Source organism: Orcinus orca, chromosome 12, assembly GCF_937001465.1.
Source record: "Orcinus orca chromosome 12, mOrcOrc1.1, whole genome shotgun sequence".
Classification (NCBI taxonomy): Eukaryota; Metazoa; Chordata; class Mammalia; order Artiodactyla; family Delphinidae; genus Orcinus; species Orcinus orca.
In genome coordinates this window covers 27729582-27751115 of record NC_064570.1, presented here as the reverse complement: position 1 = coordinate 27751115, position 21534 = coordinate 27729582, and the positions used below count along the sequence as shown (strand labels likewise).

Sequence of the window (21534 nt, the reverse complement as noted above, 5' to 3'; positions counted from 1 at the left end):
AAATAATATACAACTACTAAGAAGAATGAGTTATATTTATGCATACTGATTATAATTTCAGAGTGATATGTATGGAACACCCCTATTATTTGTAAAAGGTAGACAGCAAATAACTCTTTGCATTTGTTTTTGTCTATCTGAATGTAGTGAAGTGGATGAAAGAAATCCTAGGTGCAATCCTCGGTTAACCCAGCAAGAGAGGTTGGAGAAAGGAGGGGAAGGGTGATTTTCTTTATAACTCCATTGTTTGACTTGTCACAAAGAGCAGATGTTGCTTTTGTAAAAATCAATTAAGAAAAATAAAGTAAATGGTTGATAAATGAGTAAATAGGCTTCAGGAAATATGTTTTCAGAAAAGAAGGGATAAGAAATTCTGAAGAAGAAATCAAAATCCCCAGAACCTACAATTAGGGTATTATTTTCACTCCCTGAAGGATTTTTCTCTCCTCTGAAATAATCTCCACAGGCTTCTTTTTTAAATGGCAACTCCATTAAAGCTCTTATGCATTTGTTAATAGATCATTAACTGCAGTGGGGGACACAGGGGTGGGGCCTAGAAGGAGAAAGTTTTAGGAGTTGGTGCCAACTGAAGATCAATCAGAAATAAAGATAAGCTCCAGCGATATTATAATGTAATTATCAGGAAAATTATTACTTCGAAAAAATTCAAAGTTCACACAGTTTTTCTAGAGAAAGGGCAACGGGTAGCTCAGGTGGAAGAGGAAGGTGCCCGGCTTCTGGGAATGGGGAATGTGCAAGGTCAAGGCTGTAGTGAAAGCACTGTACCCATCCAGCAGGTACTGTATCCAAGTTCTACTCCTCACTAAGAAAGAAAATACTTTTCAGGTGTCTGCAATTTGTCAGAGAGGAGTGGGTGGTGGTGTGCAGAGTCTAAGAAAGCTTTTTTAAAAAAAATAAAGGCATAAAAATTAGATAAAGTAGACCCAGCAGTCACCATGAAAGTAGAAGAAACACCAAGAATGTTTCATCATGAAAATGGTGTGGCCCTGTAACGCAGAGGATGATGAGAGCGACCGACTCATTTTTAGTATTTGATTTAAAAAAAGTCAATCAGCATGCATTATTGACTTATCCCAAACTTGTCATTAAGGAATAATTTTAAAAAGAAATTTTCTACCAAAAGAAAGAAAATCCACAGGTCTCTTGGGCTCCCACCCACAATATTTATATGATAAAAGCAAGTTAAAAATAATAAGCACATACAAATGAATCTATATACAAAACAGAAACAGTCTTACAGACATAGAAAACAAACTTATAGTTACCAAAGGGGAGAGGGGGAAGAGGGAGGAGGGGAAGGATAAATTAGGAGTATGGGATTAACAGATACAAATTACTATACATAAAATAGATAAGCAACAGGATTTACTGTATAGCACAGGGAACTATATTCAATATCTTACTATAACCTACAATAGAAAATAAACTGAAAAGAATACGTATATATATATAAAACTGAATCACTTTGCTGTACACCTGTAACTAAGATAATATTGTAAATCAACTATACTCCAATAAAAAAAAATAAGCACAGCCTTGAGGGTGAGAGGAAGAGAAGACACTTTGTGGCAATACACTGACTCCTCTGGATCAGGTAAAATAGGGGTGGCAGTCTTTTTCTATAAAGGGCCAGATAGTAAATATTTTAGACTTTCTGGGCCAAAAGATAAAAATCAGAATTTTTATGACAAGAGTGAAAAATAATTTTCTACAACTGTTTTTGTTGACCAAATTCAAACTATTTATGGACAGTGAAATTTGAATTTCATATCATTTTCATGCTCTATAAAATAGTATTGTCTTTAAACATTTTTTCAACCATTCCAAAATGTAAAAAGCGTTCTTAGCTCATGGGTTATACAACAACTGGTGGTAGGCTGGATTTGGCCTTGGGCTATAGTTTGATGACCCCAGACATAGAACATTTCTGGGTCATGACAGGGGTCCTTAATCAGTCAAGGCCCTACCGGCTCAACTTGAGCTTGGGCATGACTTCAGAATCCTTCTCAACACAGCAGTGCTGCCAGTGACAACCAGAGAAGTGGGGAAGGGCAGCCTGCCTGCCATGCAATGGCCATCTCCATAGTGAATGCTTGAAGAATAGTTATTCAAATATCAGCTGGATTCTTCCTGCCCTTTCAAGATGTGGGTACAATTGACTCAGTCCTCTATCCCCAATGTCAGGAAAGTCAAACTCCAAGATTCTGGTTATTCCCCAAGGAGCTTGCATGCTTGTGTTCAAGAGCAATTGCTTCTGCTACATTAGGTCAGTTTATGGATTTTCTTGCCCTTGTTTTCATTATTACTTCAACCAGAATGGGAAATTCAGTTATTAATATTTTAAATATTTTAATATCAAATTCATAGACTTTTAATTGAAGATTTGGGGATGCAATGATGATTTACATGGCAGCAGTAACAGCACCTGTTCAGCATTGCTGTTATCATCATCATAGCAACATTTCCAGACAACTGGCTTGTTTTGTCAGACACTTTTCATATATTATCTTATTTAATCCTTCAGTAGTCATTGGATATAGGCTTTTAAAAAAACAATTATTATCCTATTTTACACAAAAAATTGAAGATAAAAGAGGTTAAGGAACTTGCCAGTTGCAGAGCTAGTTAGTGGTAGAGCTGAATTTTGAACAGTCAGCAACCCACAGCCAGAGTTCCTGAACACTATGTGTTCTGTCTCCAGCGCTTCAATTTAATAGCATACATTTCTGTTCTTGAATGTCCTTCCCCTACCTCCTTAGGAGTTCTCATTGGCCAGACGACCTCATGGAGTATCCAGGCTTCCAGTCATTCTCCTGGTCCTTCTCCTCACTGGTGCCTTTCTCACCTCTTCTCCCAGACTGCTCCTGTGAACTCCCACAATCTTGATACAATTATTTAGAGTAACTTAGTTTCGCCCGCTCATCTACCCAAACTGAGCTGTAGAAGAAGTCCTCTTTGGGAAGCAATGCCATTTCATAGGAAGAAAACCATGATTGGTCAACTGGATGTGGAAACATAAGACAAGGTCTATAACGAGAGGGTGGAAGAAATGAAGTACATTAGAAAATTGAAGAATTTTCTTTCTGAGAGAGAGCAGGGCAGTGAACGGACAAGAAAGGATGAAATCAGGGAGACCTGAGCAGCATGGCAGAGAAGATACAGGATTTTTTTTTTTTTTTTTAAGAACTTGCTTACACTCAACTGTTCAGTAAGTTCTTCTGTGCATAAAAAGGCCTTGTGAGAATATGCAGAATGTGTGAAATCAAGAAGTGAGGAATTCAGCAGAGATGGAAGGTAGAAAATAAATGTAAGCTCCTTGAGAATTTAAAGAAATTTTATAGATTTTCAATATTGGATTTTTAACATCACACTTCCCAGATGATGTGCTGATGTTACCTAAATCTTTGGGAACAGGGTCAATCTATATAGTAAAGTGTGATGTGAGCTCACAGGGAAGAGGATAATTCTATCTTGGTGAAGAATAAAGAATGTAGAAAAATAAGTGCACAAGGAGGGTGAGTTGACAGTGATCTGAAAACCATACTAGAGAAGGCAGAGGAGAGATTAAAAAGGGGGCCTGAATTAAGAACAGGATGGTAGCGCTGGAAGGGATAGGATGAATATGTGAAGGATGATGGCACTGGTCGGGGTTCAGGTGCAAGGAGCAGTGACCTCTCTAGGTATTTCAACCAGAAAGGAACATAATATAGGGAATTTAGTTTTCTCCAAACTTTTTGGAAGGACAAGAGAAGCAGACTCTAGGTCAATCTCTAGGAATGAACACAATTGCAGAATGACCCATTTGGGAATTGTACCCCTGCCTCAGTAAGAGAAGTGGGGAATCAAGAGGACACCTTCAGATTTCAGGAAGTTTCCCCTACCTGTGGCAGGAGCTGCTGTCACTGCTAGTAGTGGCTCTAGAGCTTTGCTGTGCTCGTTCCATCTGCAACAGCAAAATGTACATGCCCCAGCCCATACTTTGTAACCCTCATTACAGCAAGAGATGGCATGCTGGAGCACAATTAGACTTGCCAGCAGAGACTAGCATAGAAAGATAACTTCCACCTCATTTCTGCCTTCCAGGTATCACATGAGTGCATCTCACTGATGAAACCTAATTACATTAAGGACCAAGTACCATGCCAAGCCACACTGGGGACAAAGGCAAAAGACAACAGTAATATTGCATTATATTTTAATTTTTAAAAATACTTCATTAAGATTATTTATCTTGATTACTAAGGTTTTCAATACCCCCTTAAATATTGTGCCTGAGCTGCCTTACCTAGCTGCAAGGGAGTCTTAGAAATATAATTTTTAGCTTTCCATCCTCTGCTGTCCTGAAAGCACCCCAGAGTAGGTTGGGATGGAGGCAGACAGTCATCTGTGACCATTCATTTTATGTGTCAACTTGACTAGGCTACGGTGCCCATTTTTTGGGTCAAAAACCAGTCTTGATGTTGCCGTGGAGGTATTTTTTAGATGTGACTAACATTTAAATCTTTGACTAAAGCAGATGACCATGCGTAATGTAGGTAGCCTCATCCAATCAGTTGAAGGCTTTAAGAGAAAAGACTGGGGTCACCCGAAGAGGAAGGAATTCTGCCTCTACAATTTTGTGAGCCAATTCCTTAAAATAAATCTCTCTCATATATTTATAATATAAAAATACATTTATATACATATACATACACACACACAACAGCAATCTCTCTAGGTATTTCAGCCAGAAAGGGACATAGTGTAGGGAGGTGGGTTCTTTCAAATGTTTCTGGAATGGCAAGAGAAGCAGACTCTTACACATATGTACAACACATCCTATTGATCCTATTAGATCTGTTTCTCTGAGAACCTTGACTAATATACTTGGAGGAGGTGGGATGGAGGCAGAGAGCAGGTTCACTAGCTCTACCACTATTGAAGTAGAAGAAACAATACTCAGTTGTAGTTTCACTGTAGAGGGAGGGAAAGAGAGAAGGGGGAGACTATGTTGATTCCAGGTTCCCAGTATGGGTGACCAGCTGGTGGCCCTGACCATGATAAGGAAGATAGATACACCAGATAACCCCATGAGAAAACAGAGCACATGCTCATCATCCTTAGAAGACACAGTTTAACATCTTCCAAATGTAGCCATGTTCCAGTGCATGAGATCCACCCCATGCATGTCACAGGTGGCCTGGAACAGGTAATTTGGTTGTTTGATCACTTAATTGTTTCTTATTCCTTCAATAAATATTTAAGTGTCCACCAGTGTCAGGTACTATTCTAAGCTTTGGAGGTACAATGGTGAATGAGAGATGAGTTTACTTCTTTCGTGATGTATTCATTCTAATTTAGGAAGAGGTGATAAACAAATACACAAATGAACAAGGGAAACAATTCCAGATAGTGACATATGCAGTGAGGACCATGAAACAGGGAAATGTGCTGGAGAGTGACAGGAAGCGGGGGTTACCCCGGACGTGGTTATTTAACTTGAATACACCTGGAACCCTTTGAACGTAGAGACCAGACAGCCTTAGGATGAGGGGAGAACTGAGCTGCTGTGCTCGTCTCCAAGCCAGAATGAAAGAAAAGAGCTCCAGGCCCATGTGATGAGTTATTACAGGGACCCAAACCACAACAAAAGTGTCTGTGATGCACTCTTTGGTTCCCCAATGCTGAAGAGGAGAAGATCGTAACTGAATGAGCCTGTGTAATGGAGATGCCAGCTGGATGGCAAGGCCTGGGCGCAGGGCTGAGTCTAAGAAGAGCAGCATGAGGATCCCCCTTGAGACCAGAGGCTCCCTAGGGTGAGGGTGATGCCTGGAGGTAGTTGTATTCCCAGACCTAGCACAGTGCTTGGCACATGGTAGGTGCTCTATAAATATTCGCTGATGAATCAAGGAATCCCTTGGCTGAAGAGGGAGGGAGTGACTACAGCAGAACCAGGGAGCCTTAGCATTCTGCCAGATTTGTTCCTTTTTATTTTTTCTAATATTTATTTATTTATTTGGCTGCATTGGGTCTTAGTTGTGGCACACGAGATCATTGCGGCACGCGGGCTTCTCTCTAATTGTGGTGCGTGGGCTCTAGATCTTGTGGGCTTAGTTGCCCAGTGGCATGTGGGATCTTTGTTCCCCGACCAGAGATGGAACCCGCAACCTGTGTCCCCTGCATTGGAAAGCAGATTCTTAACCACTGGACCACCAGGGAAGTCCCTCTTCCAGAGTTCTTCACACTTGGGAGCAGTATTTGCCTCTCTCCATAAAACAAGTCCCAGAGTCTCCCAGGTGGGAAGTTAACTGGCCAATTGACTGCAATTTTGTCCCCTTGATTTCAGCCCTTGCTGTCCCCTAGGGGACTTGCTTTTAATGCTCCTGCCGAAGTATGGTCCCAAATCCTTTCCTTAGGTTTGTCACCTTGGCACAGCTGAGAATTCACAGGCCTGGGCATTCTTGAAGGTTCATTAAATGCTCTGGGAGTAATATGATGCATAGTTTTCTCATCTTTCTAACCTGCTGACTCTGGTGCCACATACTATGCAGAAAGGCTACTCAGTTCCAGTCCCGAAAGATGGGCACAGTCTCACAGATGACATAACCCAGCTCTAGGCCCAGCTCCCCAAACAGAGATGACTGAATCTTACTTTCCTTCCACAATGAAGCTAGTATTTGCCATTAAGATAGCATTGCCAGGTCTAGCAAGTAAAATACGCCCAGTTAAATCTCAATTTCAGAGAAATAACATTTTTTTAGTATGTTTCAAATATTGCATGAAACATACTTACAATTAAAATGATTTTTGTTGTTCATGTGAAATTCAGATTTGACTGGAGGGTCTTATTTTATCTGGCAAAATAAGACCTACTTAAGACCGAGAAAGAGATTTTTAACTCTGTCACTTGCATAAGTTTTTTCCATTAGATCCTTACTCTGGGTTCCAGCCCGAGGTCTCCACACCACCCTCAGGGCTGTGGTGGTGTTTTTACAACTGTAAGTGAGTTCTCCCTTTATCTGAGACCCTACCTACTTCCAATTCTACACACACAGGGGTCCTTGCCTGTCTGGACAGAATCACAATATCTGAACATACAATGAGTATATCAGCCACACAACAGAAAGTATACATTCTGTCACAGTTTTCTCTAGTCAGCATAGGAGAACTTTGTACTTTTCATTGGGTTAGTAAACTCAGTCTCCCAATGACCATGTCCCCCAAAATCCCGAGAAGAGTAAAGCTTCATGGACAGTTGGCAGATACACAGACGAGAACGCTTCCATTTCTCGTACATATCAGGGGATTAAATAGTCAGCCAACCATATGACATGCCTAGGAGCTACTTTTAGCTCTGTTTTAACCTGTTGAACTCCAGATAGCAGCTTCTGTATTTTTATCTAATGTTATGCTTCCTTTGAGGCAACAAGTATAGGGCAGTGAGGTTAAAAAAAAAACAACAAACTAACAACGTTCAAGAAAACAATCTAAAATAAGCACCTGTGTAGTGATTATAAAAATATACAGATTTCCTTTCCTTCTACTGGTAATGTTGAAGCCCACACATCTGTGATGTGTCTGCATGTGATGCTCATCTAGGCACATGCTTCTTTTCCATTTAACCTTTTAGGTCGTATCTGTTAGATTTCTCCCCTCCCCCTGTCACGTGATCAGTGCAGGATTTGTTGCTTTCTCATGTTGAAGCACAGTGATAATTCTGTTTAACCCTTAATTCAAATATAAAGGGTAATGACCATAGGTGTCATAATGAAGTATGTCCAAAGATTAGCTGGAATTCCTGGTCCTGGTTCTCTTACTAAGTCAGGCTCGCCAGGCAATGCCTAAAAGTGCCCTTAGTCACTTTCTCCTCTGCTTAATGGGCATGACATTGTCGGTTCCTCAACTGATTGTAAGTTCAGTGAGGACTTGGACCTGGCTTTATTCACTACTGTAATCATCTGCTCGGCTGCCACAGAGTGGGTGGCTCAAGCAACAGAAATTTGTTTTCCCAGAGTCCTGGGAGGCTGGAAGTCCAAGATCAAGGTGTCGGCAGGTTGGGTTTCTTCTGAGGTCTCCCTGCTTTGCAAGCAGATGGCCATCCGCCTTCTCTCTGTCTCTTCACCTGGTCTTTCCTCGGTGTTTCCTTGTGGGTCCAAATTTCTTCTTCTTATGAAGACACCAGTCAGATTGTATTAACGCCCACCCTAATGGCCTCATTTTAATCTAATTACCTCTTTAAAGGCTCTACCTCCAAATACAGTGCTGGGGGGTTAGGACTTCAACATATGAATTTTGGGGAGACACAATTCAGCTCGTAACAACCACTGTATGTCCAATAACTAATTTAGAACCTGGCACATGGTAGCAACAGGTGTTTGTTGAATTAATACAAGAACCTTGAGAATGTCTTTGGTGAGGCACGTCACTTAAGCTTCTTGTATGGGTTAGTCCAGAGCATTCAATTTTTTTTTTTTTTTTTTTTTTGCGGTACACGGGCCTCTCACTGCTGTGGCCTCTCCCGTTGCGGAGCACAGGCCCCAGACGCGCAGGCTCAGCGGCCATGGCTCATGGGCCCAGCCGCTCCGCGTCATGTGGGATCCTCCCAGACTGGGGCATGAACCCGTGTCCCCTGCATCAGCAGGCGGACTCTCAACCACTGCGCCACCAGAGAAGCCCGTACAGCATTTAATTTTTAAGCTTCTTTTCTACCTACACATTTTGCTTGTCATTGATTGTGCAATGGAAAGTAATCCAACCCATGTAAGATTTGTGACATCCCGCTTCCATAGAGATGAGGCTGCACGGAAGCACATCTCTCCCACTGGCAGGCGCAGAGACTGTCACTTCCATGTCGCATTTGCCCGCTCCCTGTCAGGCTCACGATGGTGGCCGACTGTAAACGTAGTGGTGGTAACGAGTCTTCCCCAGCTGTCATTCCCCAGCCCTCCTCCCAGCAGATGCTTAACCTCACCCTGTGGAGGCATGCATCTCTCTGCTTCTATTAGTTTCTTCAAATTGGGAAGAAAAAAACTATAACCCACCAAAGATCTTCTGCTACTTCTCTGGGGAGAATGGGCTTCTCAACAACATGTCCATTGTCTGATCTGAGCTTTGCTCTACTAGTCTTTCAGGGAAAGAAAAAAAAAAAAGAGCCCCAAAACTTTGATCCCTGGGGAGGTGAAGCGGAAGTTGATCTTCACCATTAAATTTTTTTATAGATAGCAAAGTCCATGCTTCCACCTGCATCCAAAGCAGAGGCAGCTGGCAGAACAAAGCACCAGAGAAAAATAGCTGACCAGAATCTCTTAAATTGCCCATGTACAGGTGCAGCTTGTTTTTCATCTTGGTGGCAGTCACTAGTGATTGACAATGTTTTACCCAGAGGACTTAACCCCTTTTTCTCCTGAAAGAACCAGAGTCAAGTCTTATGGTTTAGAAAACAATTCCTACCCCTACCCCTCTCTCTGTTCTAATGAAGTTCAACACAAATGAATGGCAATAGTACTTCGAACCAATGTTAACCTTCAGTGAAAGAATGAAACAGTTTCAGACAGAAGTTTTGAAAAATTATCCCTAAGCCTTTCCAGCTTGGATGCCAAGGCTGAGACACTCCTTTTGTATCGATAGACCCTCAGAGACGGCGCTCCATGGACGCTCCTCCAGAATGGGGATGATACTGTGTGTTGGATTCTCTAGGTGTTCAGTAAGTCTTAAAGTACGTGACCTAGAAAACCAATTCCTGTTTGCCCTCAGCTTTTTTTCCATCACCATCAAACAAGTTATTTTAGAGACTGTGCAGCAGAGAGAAGAGATACTGAGACGCAGCCCAATTTTAAAATTTCCAAAGATGGTGAACGGGGCAGCCTCGCCTCACCAGTTCTGTGCTGTTGTGTCTGTTTCCCCCAGAATAACTCGCACTGTACCTCACATGGAGTCACTTTTCATTCTTGTGCACAAGGACATTAGCCATTTGGGGAGTCCCCCAGGAGGGTTGAATTTGTGTAGAGTCCAGACAGCCATCTGCATGGTGCTCTCTCTGTCAGTCTTTGGAACTTGCATGGTGGATGGATTGAGGGGTCACATGGGGACAAGGGAGTCTTTAACAAACAGATGAGCAAGCATCAGCAGGGCTGCATGAATAGCTCTCAGAACCTCCACAAGAAGTTCTGAACATTTGGAATGAGGCCAAGTGCCAAAGAGAAATTACCTCCTAAACATTGAGCCCTCCTAGTGAGAAGGGAAGTTTATTACTGCTGATTATAAGTTAGCACTTCAGGGGAAGGCTCCAGAGCCCGGGGGTGGACCCCTCTTGATCCTCAGCAGGGCCCTGAGCCAAGGGAAAGTGATTGTTAATAAAGTGATGGTATATGATGGATCACAGAGCTTCACGTTCTGGTAGCTGCATTATGAATCACCTCCTCTTAGCACAAGAAACCTCACAGATGAATATTCTTGATCATTTAAATGCCTGGAACACACGATAACATGAACACAGAGCATGCCCTCAATAACTCTCACAGCCATGGAGCAATAATTTGACTTCTGAATGGAAAAAATGACATGCAGACAAGGCTGACACTTCCTTGAGGGTCTTAGTAAATTTCCAGTTATCACACATGCCCAAGAGGCTTCCCACTCTGGGTCGTTCGCCTTTGAAATGAGTGAATGCTAGGTTAAGGGCATCTGTCCAGATGTTCAGGTCTCCATACTCAAGCCAGTTAATCTGGAAGTAAAATAATCAAAGGAACTCTGGGGCCCGGGAAACCAATCTATCTCATTCATAAATCAAAACTTTTGTATGAGTCTTGATATGTCGATGTGGCCAAAAGCTATTGAGTTTAAAATTTTTGAATTTTCATTAATTGTTTTGATCTTAGACATGGATAACAGCTGCTAGCGATTGTGCATGAAATAAAACACCAAGATTATGCAGAAATTATAGCCTCAGCACCATGGAGATAATCTAATGAGGCAAAAGCTTGGATGCATGTCAACTTAATCGGAACAATAGGTGCTGTCAAGCAGACAGAGATACTGCAGGAAGTAATGCCTTGGAAATGGCCCAGTCTAGAATCAGGCGGCCTAACTCCTCTCCTTGTGAGTTGATAGCGGGCACATGGAACATGCTTCTGTTTCAATCTAATTCACAGAAACTTCTGCATCAGCGGTGAGAATAAACGCTAAATTCTACTTCATAATTTACTCCGTTCTTTTGGACTTACATCACCACTATAATCTGGAAGCAGAGACCACACAGGCCCAGAGTGATCCACGGGGCAGCTAAGCGCTGGTGACCATCTTTTCACTTTGGACATTCATTGCACGAGGGAGAAACTCTTTCTCATTGCCATACAGATTCTAACAGATTTACGCACAAGGGGTTATATAGAATGCTCTAGACTTTGGATATTCTTGGCCTTGGGAAAGAAAAAAAAATATTTTTTTTAAGTTTGTAAAGGTAATTACCATTATTTACAGTACTGAGGGCAAAGCCCCACCCTGGGCTTGAGGCCAAGGGATCTCAGACTAGAGTGTATTGAGGTGAGCCAACTCCAAGACAAAAGCACAATTATGCTCACATAAAAACCAACACTGGTGGTAGTGGGGTGAAGGAAACACCCACGCAAGGGGGAGGTGTGTGTAGGGAGGGGCTTGTTTTGAAGTTTTGCATAAATCTTATAAATTTTTTCCTCCATGGTCCTGGGAATGAAGATTCTGCAGAGGTTTTCATCCTGGGTCTCTTGTTAAGCTGTGCTACAAGGAAAGGGACTTCCTTCTTACTTGATTTGCTAATTTATAAAACTGAACTCTAAATAAAAGCATTTCGGTAGAAAACGGGAAATGTTGTGTAAGGTGTTCCGAAGCTTTCTTCATTTCTTGGCAGACAGGAACTCAAGCAAATCGAAAGAAGATATCTTTATTTTTTAAGCCCACCTCACTTTACGCTCCTTTCTGATTCACATCCATTTGTCCACTTAGGAAAGCGTTAAAGCAGTGGGGTTAGAAACAGCATTGCCACAGTCTATCTGGTTCTCCAGTCAGAAAATAATTAGCGACTACCTAAACACTCACACACATTACCTTCTTGTTAAGCACGCCGTGTTATCTTTTTCTTCTTGCCAGATGATTATTTGGCTGATGCTGTAAATCATTGACGAAGAAAGCCTGTGATGGCAGTTTAGACATGCCTCGAGGTCCACTGGCACTGCAAGGAAATGGGAAGCAGTGACGGGGAGAACTGAGACCCACCAGGCACCCACACCTGGCCTGGAATGGCTGAGCACCCTGGTCACCAGAAGGCAGGCTCCCTAGCTCGCCTGCTGCACACGCTAGTTCAGGAAGCTGGATTTTCCCCTTCAGTCTGGAGGAAAATGCTCTTTGGGAAATGGATGGGGACACGTGAGGTCCTCGGGCTGTGACCTCAGTGAAGCGCAGGCTGAGGACGTTTTGGAGGATCAGCCTGCCTCTTGCCACTGCACGTGCCAGAGGCTGACACCTGATAGAACTCGAGTCACCAGTTCTGCACACCCAGCTCTTGACTGCCTGGCAACCTTGAGGAAAGGGGAATTACAGGTGGGCTGGGCTTGAAACACTGCTATGGTCCCACCTGAGTTTCAGGTGCCCCAGGGAGTCCTTTCAACCACCTGGAATTGAGGCTGTTTCAAAGTACAGATGCAGTGTGTGTTTGTCTTGCTTTTGTTTGTGCCTGAATACAAGAACCAGCTGGAAGTCAGGTGTGGGGCACTGCAAACAATTTTGGCTGTAAATAGAGAGAAAGTAAGAGTTTAAAAGCCAGGATGGGTGTGGAGGGGAGGGAGTGAGAGGGGAAAGGAAATAGATTTACTAGAGGAAATAGAAAAATACACAGAAATTTGGATTGGTGTAATACTGCTGCATAATTTCCATGATCTGTTAATATCCCTACCTACATTTCACCCCCAACTTATCGATATACAGAAAATAAGCCTTTGGACCTGTGATCTGCCTTGTTGAGTACTGAATGTGCCTATTATGCACCAGGCACTAAAGGTAACATTGGGAATAAATGATGAAAAGATACTGTCTCTCTGCAAACGGCAAGTTAACACTTATGAGATGGTTGCCATGATGATGTACACGGGCCATGATGACATAAAGGGCCAGCTATGTCTCCTGAGGGTGGTGAACGGACACTAAAGAGGAAACACAAGAAGGAAGACCTTACACAACCCTCTTCTTCACCCCAAACGCAACCCTAATAGACACAATTCTTACAGGGATGTGAAATGCATTGGTGATGGTATTTTATTATTTATTTCTTTTAGACTAGGGTAACGTCTCCGTAGCACATAAAAATTGGAAAGAAAACATTTTTCTTAAATGCTAAAGGTTGGTGTGACTATTTCAATATGAACCTTTGAGATTCCTTTTTTCATTTTACTTAAAAAAATTTTAGTTTTATGCTGGAGTACAGTTGATTTACAATGTTGTTCGTTTCAGGTGGACAGCAAAGTGAGTCAGTTATACATGTATCCATTCTTTTTTAGATTCTTTTCCCATATAGGTTATTACAGAATATTGAGTAGAGTTCCCTGTGCTATACAGTAGGTCCTTGTTGATTATCTATTTTATATATAGTAGTGTGTATATGCTAATCCCAAACTCCTAATTTATTCCTCCTCCCACCTTTCCCGTTTGGTAACCCTAAGTTTGTTTTCTATGTCTGTGAGTCTGTTTCTGTTTTGTAAATAAATTCATTCGTATCATTTTTTAAGATTCTACGAATAAGTTATATCATAGGATATTTGTCTTTGTCTGACTTACTTCACTTAGTATGATAATCTCTAGGTCCATTCATGTTGTTGCAAATGGCATTATTTCATTCCTTATTATGGGCGACTAATATTCCATTGTGCATATGTACCACATCTTCTTTATCCATTCATCTGCTGGTGGACATTTAGGCTGCTCCATGTCTTGGATATTGTGAATAGTGCTGCAATGAATATTGGGGTGCGTGAGATTCATTTTTGATCAAACTATTTTGTTGAAGACTGTTCTGCAAAACACATTAGAAATTTGGAAAATATTAAATGTTTAACTTTCTTACGCATTTCTAAAATAACAAAAAGTCACTTTTTTTCAACTGTGAGGGGAAGAAGCATTTTAAAAAGAAGCCATTTCATTTTAAAAGAACATACAGTCTGTAGTTTGGCAAACTCAGGGGCAGTAATTTAGTAATTAAGAGGGGAATTTTGGAGTCAGACAAACCAGAGATATAAATCCTGACATCCCGACTTACAAGCTGTGTGATCTCCGACATACAGTGTTACCTTTCTGAACTTCAGAGTTTTTGTTTTTAAACAGGAGTAATGATAATGGTATCTACCTTGTAAGCTTATTTTGAAAATTTAATGAGATAATTATGCACATAAAGCCCCTGACAAGGAGCCTAGTACCTACCCTGTGCTCAGCAAATGGTAGCTATTATTAAAATTAGTCTATAATCATGAATAATTATAATAATAAATACTTTCCCTTTCCCTGCTAAATTATGACTATGCATAGGACAAAGTGAATTGGAATAATGATCATTTTTTGTGAGTGAACTTAATGGCTACAGCCTACTAAAAAGGTTAAATAAGTTTTTGAGTGGAATGATCTGATAGTGCTGAAGAATGATTTATTTAAGAGGATAAATGTCAAAATCACATTTTCCTGGCTGTGTAGATGGCATGAGTGTCACAGCAGGGTTACCACAATGGCCTGCATTTCTCAAGAAGCTGACCAGATTAATGTTTATATTCAGGAGTAGTTGCACTAATCCTAAGGAGAAATAGAAGATCCAAAGTTGAAAGCACATGAGTAAAAGTTAAGGGTGTTCAATAACATCTGTAACATCAGTCCCATAGAAATCTGGATGCAAAGTGTCATGACTCTCAGCAGAACCCAAGCTGAGAACTGTCGAGCCTCATCCCTCTATGCCAGGCAGCCAGGTCTATGTGTGATTCACAGACCTCTGCCTCGGGGGCTCTGGGGGGCTCCTGAAACTTTCTGTGTAAACACTGCTGGGCTGGATATTGGTCTTGCTTAAGACCAAATAAGGTCAAAGAATTGTTTGAAGTTTTTAGATATTCTTTAGGTGATAAAAATATAGGGGATGAAAATGACTAGATTCATTTACTGGCATAAACACATATAGCGTGAGGTGGTGAATTCTTACAATTAGATGCTTACACTCAGGCATTGTGATATCGTGGAATTTGTTTATGAATCTAGGAATCTTTTCTCCAGAAAATTATTGAAATTTTAAGAAAAAAGTGGTAAAGATATCAGATTCACAGGCAATGGGGTTAGATATACAAATTTTAGAAGGCTTTTGGAGGATTTTTACCCTCAGATGAATGGGAATGTAAAATATTATGCAAATCAGATAGATACTCTTCCAGATAGTTTGCCTCCATAAAAACAGTTAAAGACATGAAAGGAAGACTACACCCACATTTAAAGATTGTGTTTTTATGTAAGTAAAGTGTTGCTCAGAGGGCACTGGGGGCTTGGATAGAGGTAGCCAAAGTCACTGTCAGGATGGATCCTCCATCTTGGATTCCCAGTTTCAGGAGCAGACTGAGATGGGTCAGTGATGGTTTAATGGGGAGTTCAGTGAATGCCACTGCTGATGTCAAGCAGAGAAGAAGGAAAAAGGGAGCCAGAAAAGAAGAAGAAAAGGGGAGCGTGTGAGAAAGAGAAGAGAGAATGAAAAAAGACAAAAGACAGCTGTGAAGGCGCGGTAGTATGACTAATGACATTTTCTTAGATTCCTTCCTAAATTCCCTAGTCTTACTGGGCATTTAAGATTTTTAAAAAGATTAAATTCCATTTGAGAATATCCTTTGATATTGAGCACAAGCACAGATTTATAAGAATATATATAAAACTATATATATATATATATAAGAACTATACTTCAATTTAAAAAAGCGTTATCTCAGGCACACAAGAAATGTTAAATAGTACATTGATCAATAGACTGTCAGTTTCAATGTCATGTGCTAAGTAAGTGTCTTTATAGATATTAGGTATAGGACACTGTGAGAATACAATTATCCATGGTTAGTAATTAGGAAAGGAATCTTAGTGCATGTGTTATTTGAGATGAAACTTGAATGGAAATATACTTGGCAGAGGCTTTGGGAAAAAGGTGTCTTCAAGTCAAGAGAATAAGTCAAGGGCTTGAAGCAGCAACGGTCCCTGGAGGGCAGTAGTATGGTCTCGCTGCAGTGTGAACAGAGGACCTCCACATGCAGTCATGACATGGATGAACAGAGGGGACAGATCAGGGAGGTCTGTGCTGTGCTCTGTGGTTTGGACTTTCAGATATCAACCAAGTTTCTTACTTTTGCTGTCACTTCCAAGGTGACTGAATTTCATTTGAGAGTTTCCTGTGATATCAGAGAGCACAGGACTGAATTTCTAGGAATAACTGTTAAGCAAATAGGAAAAACTCACTAGATTTAGTAAGAGTGGATGGGAGTACCAGTGAAGAGTTTTAAACGGGGTGTGACGTGGTCAGGTTTGCATTTAATGAAAGGTTCTGTGGTATCTCCAAGTTAGTTGATATAATGAAGTTTTACGTCAAATGGGAATTTACTGCCCTTTAATAGAAAATGTAATTTATTTGGTAACTTGAATAAAAACTATTTGGCTTCAATATACAACGCACAAAATGATTTTGTTTTACTTGATTTGTGAAAAGGTTTTGAAAAGGGACTCTGGCATTTTCTGCACATCTCCTTCTTCCTCTGTCTACAAAATACAATAAAAATATTTTTTTACATGTTTTTATTTGGCCTCTGTTACAACTTTACATTTTAAGTTCTTGTATTTAAAAATATATTTAAATATAGGATGGCAGCAAAAACAAACACTTTATAGCTGACTACAGGAAGAGATCATAAATTGATCCGAAAAGACCCACATCCAAATTAGTGTTATTATATAATGTTGCCTTTTGTACAGGGAACATATTGGCTTTCCATATAACTTATTTCCACAGTTTTCAGATGTCAGTGATGGGTTTTCCTGGTTGGAAAGAACACAGCACTGGGAGGAGGACAGCTGGACGCTGATTAGCAGTTATTGGGCAAGTCACTCAACCTCTTTGCGATTGGTTTGAAAAATGGGGGACTTTTCTGTTTAACAAAGATTGTCATGAGGCTCAAGTTTAGTAATGTATGTGGAAGTCCTCTGAAAACCACTGTGGGGTGATGGTGGCAGTAAACATGTGGCAATTTCAAGGTGAAACACAGAGTAGAAGAGTTGAGGCTCCTGGTTCAACTGTCCACTCAGCTCCTGCCCACTGCTTGACAAACAGGCTTTCAATAATCAGCTGGTGAATAAATTGAAAGCGATCATACAGGCTTTGAAGAAACATGAAAAGTGTTAAAGTTATTGATGATCTTTAACTATAAGGATATATTTAGGCAAACTGTCAGTAACTCCAGCTATTGATACGTAAATAGAATCAGTCTTTATCTGTATCCAATTGTCAACATAGTAAAAAACCAAAAATCAAAGAAAACGACCTCTTGTGCGTGCACCGAAATGCCTCTCTCTGGACTCTCTGCTATCACCTTATACTTTTCCTACTTTCAACCCTCACTCATTCAAATTCACCACTTATAACAACCTAGTGTTAAAGAGGAATTTACCTGAATGTAGACCACGCTCTATACGGGATGTTATTCTTAGTTGTGTAGGAGGTTGAAGAAGTTTAGGATTTTTCAAGAATTAGGATTGAATAATTCAGCTTTAAGGTAACTGAGAATGTTACCTAGTAAATAGCAGTAGGAGTAGGAGGTGGGGTCCTGGCCCTGGATTCTGTGACCCTGGACAAGTACAAAAAAGAAGGGTCTTCCTTTTTATGTTTTGATCTCTCCCTTCCATTTCCAGAGTTTTACATAGATGAGCTCTGAAGGGAGCTTTTCCAGTGGAGAGGAGTGGAAGGATACAAAAGCATTCCTACATGGTCTCTTGCTCACTTTTCCCCTTGGGTTATTCAGTTTGGGGTTCTGTGGTTGCTTTTCTCTAAAACTTAAGCCCAAGCAACAAAGTTCTCTGGTCCTCTGAACAGAATACATTTTCAATAGCAAGGATAAAGGGAAAGACAATCACTGGAGAAAATACAAAGAGCATCAGGTGTTTACAGTTAGCCTTTGGCAACTGGGCTGAAACCACTGCCCCTTGCCTGCCTGGCTTCTCACCTCTGTTTCTGCTGAGCAAGACCCATCCTATTCTTTACCACCTGGAACCTTTCCCTTCTCATGAAAACTTCCAGATTCAAGGTTCCCACTCTCCCTTGTGTCCTCTTGTTTGTAGTCCGAGGAACTCCGACCTTCCAAAGGAAATGCGCGAGGCTGTGGACATTGATATGCTGATTTCATTTTTAGGGGCAGAATCTCCACTCCCCCAGCAAGAAGGAGGCTTGCTTACTAAGGTCCATCCTTAACACCAAACACTTAACACCTGTATCAAATTACACACATCAGGTAAAGAGAGGGTCATTCTTTCACATCGATATGAACTGACAAAGAACTTACTGTTATACAGGAAAATCTATTTTGGCAAAAAAAAATTTACGTTTTTTTTCTTTCTCTGTGTTGCAGCAGGGATCATTTCTGTATTTATCTGTGCTCTAAGTTTGCAAGATGGCAGGATTATGGGTTCCAGGAGAGAATGACACACAGATGGAGAAGGTGGTCTTGTGAGTCTTGCTTACAGGGAGAGGATGTGTTCGAGAGAGAACTGACCTCAAATCTCCCAGGAGAGAATCCCATCATAACTACAACAGGCATGCATGCCAACCTAACGATATCATCCCCTACCCAGGGCCGTCCCTCTTCAGGGAAAGACTGCGCAACACAGAGAATAGATTAAACACTCAGCTCAGGATCTTTCCTATATTCTAGACTTTCTTTATTTTGGAATTAAAAAGTGACAAATTTGTCCTTGGCCATGGGACACTCTAAACAGAGCTATATTCATGTTTGAAAGAAAAAAACTACCTTCACTTCATGGGACTGTAGGATTTGCAGCAACTCTAGTCTGTCTGTCGCAAGTGTATTGGATGTTTCAGTTTGCCAGACCTGTCATGAGAAATTAATTACAGGATGTTGCAGAAATGGCAAAGCTCCAGCAGCATCTTGCATAGTTTAATATAGCCCCGTTTCCCCATTTCAATGTATTTGTGGTTAGATAAATCCTCAGAAATTTACAGCTGCTATAGACTAGCTTATTATGTACTCTGCCTGCACACATGATAAGTATAAGAATTTGATGTTCGTAAAGTGCATAGATTTCACTAACATTTCTTTACCACGATGGAAATATTTAGTTGCTAAAAGTAGCATGTGCAGATACTTCTGAACATTAACTTCTTCTGTATTAACAGGCAGGGATGTTAAAAACATCACCGTGCTTAGCCATCTTCCACTTATTTTAAATCGAATAACTGTAGCTCCGGAAAAAGTTGTGTGGAGTGTTTACATAAAATGGTCCCATGAACAAATTAAACAGAAGAAAAATTAACTACTGATTCTCAGTTGAAATCACTGAAAAACTGAACCGTAGCGACCACGTTTTTCTCCAGGGAACCTTCTTCCTTTGGTCTAGCGACTGCTTTTTCACAAGCTTCAGTTGTTCATTTTTGCTCCAGCAACAAGCTATTTTCCTCGCCTTCCTTTTTCCTCCTTTTGTACTTTTTTTTTTCTTAACTATAATTGTTCCCTCTCAACAGTAAATCAGCTCGTTCCAAGCAACTTTAAAGATTGGCAATATATGTTTACTTATATAATTGCTGTATAAAAAAAAAATCCTACATTTTCCTCTACCAAATTCTTTCACAATTCTTCACAAGGATCCAAGTGATGAGTTAAGAAAAAGTGAACTAGAATGAGTAAAAATCAGATTGTTTAGTACTTTTAGAGGTGAATGACATTGAAGGATATATAGTTGGACCATTCTGACACAAGTAATAGAACATGTGTTATGCATGGTTATAGATGTACTTACTTATGACACCCTTCCCCTCTTTAGATTGTGAGTAGATAGTAAAACTGTAGATTCTTAGCAGCTTTATCCTCCCTAACTTTCTGAGACAATCAAAATAACCCATCCATAATCAGAATGAATTTGAGGTGTTAGAAGAGCAACTTTCGAAAACAGGGGGCTCACAACATATGCTTGATGTAGATGTGAAGAGATCATTAGAAAAAAAGCATTCTTTGTGTTTACAAAACAGATGTTTTTATGTTATCCAGTTCCCGCCTTAAGTTAAAGTATTCCCTATTCACTTTAATAATTAGAGCAGAAGGATATGATGAATGAAGTACCTCATTACCAAGTTTGCTTTCCGGGTCTCTGCAGAGAGTAGCTGTCTGCTTTTGCCTAGCTGGTCCATTGTTAACCCTAAATGATGCTGACATTCAGTTCGCCTGCAGATAATTGGGTCCATCCACAGACTGAGTTTGCCACTCAACAGAGCCTTTTGATTGACGTGACTCTTGATGTTTTTATTTTCTCTTATGTGACTGGGATACTGTTTCTTGAATAAAATGTTACTGTCCATGTGTTAGTTTGAGTCCACAGAATCGATTCCTTAAAAAAATGTAAGAATTAGAGTATGGAGTAAAGATTTTGCAAAACAAATATGGGGTAAAGACATTATCAGTTTTTTTAAAAAAAATTCACTCAGATATGGTATTTCATTTTATGTAGGTCACGGCTGTATGGAAGACATATGAGATGTTTCTAGTCTCTGAGTGTGGTTGTACGTTCATCAGGTTGCTTCCTTACTCTGTGTGGGCTGGAGACCAACTCTAGGTGCTACTGGCTCACTGCACCCAGCACCTGAGGTGGGTGGGGACCTTTGAGGTGCCCCAGTGGAGTATGACAAACCTCCATGGACAGCAAGCAACACACTGACTGACCGTGTGCACTTGGACAAGTTGCTTAACTTTCAAAGCCCCGGTTTCCTTATTTGCAGGGCAGGGAAGATTTTATCTTCCTCCTGGGTTTGAAGTGAGGACTGAATGAGGTCACGTACATAAAGTGAAGATTTGGGGAATCTCTTCTGTAGTCAAGTCCAATGAGGTAGAAATCAACAAATATAGAGCTTCAAAAGTTGGACTAGTGAAAAATGTTCCCATAATCTACTTAACAGATATGGACCTCAGATGGAAATCATTGAAATACGTATAAAAGTATAAGGTCATGAGTTTTTTATATAGTTTCTAGAACTTTCTAACCCTCTGAAAAATAGTTGTGAGTTAAATATATGACTAAAATAACATGACATATAAAGTTATAAAATGATAAGTTATTTCCCAGATAGTCTTGCTGAACTTCCTAAAGAGAAAATATCTTTCTCTAATAAAACTTTTCTGTAACTGAAAAATAAAATTAATGTCAAGTATCCATTTTTTTTTGGAAAGAAACCTTACGAAAGGTTTCAAAAGTAGTAAGTGTTAACCATTTAAAACACTGATTTCATATTTA

At 40.5% G+C, this 21534-nt stretch overlaps 1 protein-coding gene across 11 annotated transcripts in view; it reads right to left on the bottom strand.

The window, feature by feature from the left end:
- AHI1 (Abelson helper integration site 1) overlaps nt 1-21534 on the bottom strand; it is a 246470-nt gene that overhangs the window by 15710 nt on the left and 209226 nt on the right. For 4 of the 11 annotated variants that reach the window (XR_007470450.1, XR_007470458.1, XR_007470460.1 and 1 more), the window contains 4 exons: nt 20370-20634; nt 19044-19124; nt 18243-18395; nt 1263-13975 (listed from right to left, as the gene is read on the bottom strand). The gene's annotated coding sequence lies outside the window, so the exon portion shown is untranslated. Of the gene's footprint in view, nt 1-1262; nt 14039-18242; nt 18505-19043; nt 19125-20369; nt 20635-21534 lie in introns of those variants that run through there. The other 7 variants (XR_007470451.1, XR_007470452.1, XR_007470456.1 and 4 more) reach the window with 7 other exon arrangements.